Raw genomic sequence first — 1,779 nt, 5'->3', positions numbered from 1 at the left:
GAAATATGAATCTTCTTCGCAGTAAATTTGCCACACAGGAAATCAACTTAGCTTAGTTGACTTCAGCACTATGTCACTTATGCTAGATCTAGATTAACTGTATGAAATGCAGGCCCTGGTGATAGTTGATTTCTTAAACAGGACTTTCATAAACATTTGCTATTTTCCCCACAGGCAAAGCTGACTCCTGCTGGACAAGTAATAAAGGAGAGAGACAGAGAGAGGCGAAACAAGAACCCAGTGAGGAGACTACACTACATGCAGTATTAACAGAACTGCATCAAATACAAAGAACAAAGGAAAAATAAACCTGTCGTTCGTATGATCTCAAGAGGATATAGGGGCCCATAGGGCAGCAAGTATGGAATGAAGAAAAACGAAAAAAGACACAAATCTGAAGAAGAAATCAAACAGTTCCAATAACAAAACAACGCCCGATCCTCAAGAGTGTTATTTTCTAGACAAAAATGTAGCTTTGCAATGAACACAGTGCAAAGAAAATTAAATTTGAAAGCGACAACGTTTTGTGAGAGCAAGAAGGCTGTGAAAAGACCACTGAAATTTCCTTTTGATCTCATGGATGAATTGAAAGACCCATGCAAGAAAAAGAAAATCAAAAGTATTCGAATGTTAGCTTCTGGAGAAATATTAAGAAAGTACAAAATCCAGAGCAAATTTTAATTTTGAAGAAGTCTCAACATAAAGAACAAAAGGAAACTGAGGAAAAAAGTGCTTTCAACTCTGCAGGTGGATAAAGTGCACAGACATTTAGGATTGTTTTTTCCTTTGGCCTGACAACTTGAAAATTTTGAACGGCTTAAAAATATTGTTACATTGAAAGAGATTGTTTTTAACATAGAAACTATTGTTGAATGACACCGTAGAACATCTATTCACACAGCACCTATCTGAGAGCAGTTCAAAAATTTGTTTTACAAGCTTTTGGCGGCGGAAGCCATTTAGTTTAGGGATTTTAAGAAAGCTACAGATTCAAATCGAAACACTTGTGTGAGCAAGATTTGCGATAACACAGAGTTGATAACTGATGCATAGTTTAAGCATTGTCTTCATCCGAAGGTTATTCCTGCTCAGTTTTGGCCACAACATGCATGCACATCGTGTTATCATTGAAACCCAGTCCCACTAAACATCGCCTTCGACGGGACACAATTTAAACAATTGAGGAATTTAAATAGCTAGGGGGCATGCTTACTCATGGCGGAAGATTGGGCATAGGAAAATCAAAATCAGGACCCAAAAAGTAAATGCAGAAACCTATTAATTGTCAGCACTGCTCACCCATCAACATCTACCGATGGAAATAAAAAGACAACTTATTCACAATACCTTCCAAAACTGCCTTACGATTTTTTTTAAAAACAGGAAGACGAAAGACTGACAAGGAATTGAACTGTCCGAAATGTGACAGGGAATAAACCGGTCAGGGAACAAGAACAACAAAGAATGAAGTGGTTCGGTCATTTGATGAGAGTGTCACCAACAACCAGCTTCAAAAGCTTACAACTCTAACAAGTCCGGATACAATACAAGAGCAGGTACAGACCACGCAAAACTTGGCAGGATAGCGTTATAGAGGTCCTCAAAAAGAATAACATTATCAACAACAGAAGTCACCTTCTCTGTACTTGATTGAAAATTTCACCTCCCCACCACATATGATAAGATAAGAAGCATCTTTATTGTCCTGATCCTGGTACATCGATTTGAAGTTTCACCACGTACACACAGGCACGTGCACACGTGCACACACACACACAT

This window comes from Aplysia californica, unplaced genomic scaffold, assembly GCF_000002075.1.
Source record: "Aplysia californica isolate F4 #8 unplaced genomic scaffold, AplCal3.0 scaffold00108, whole genome shotgun sequence".
NCBI lineage: Eukaryota > Metazoa > Mollusca > Gastropoda > Aplysiida > Aplysiidae > Aplysia > Aplysia californica.
The sequence above is the reverse complement of the archived record's forward strand: the minus strand, read 5'-3'. Positions refer to the sequence as shown.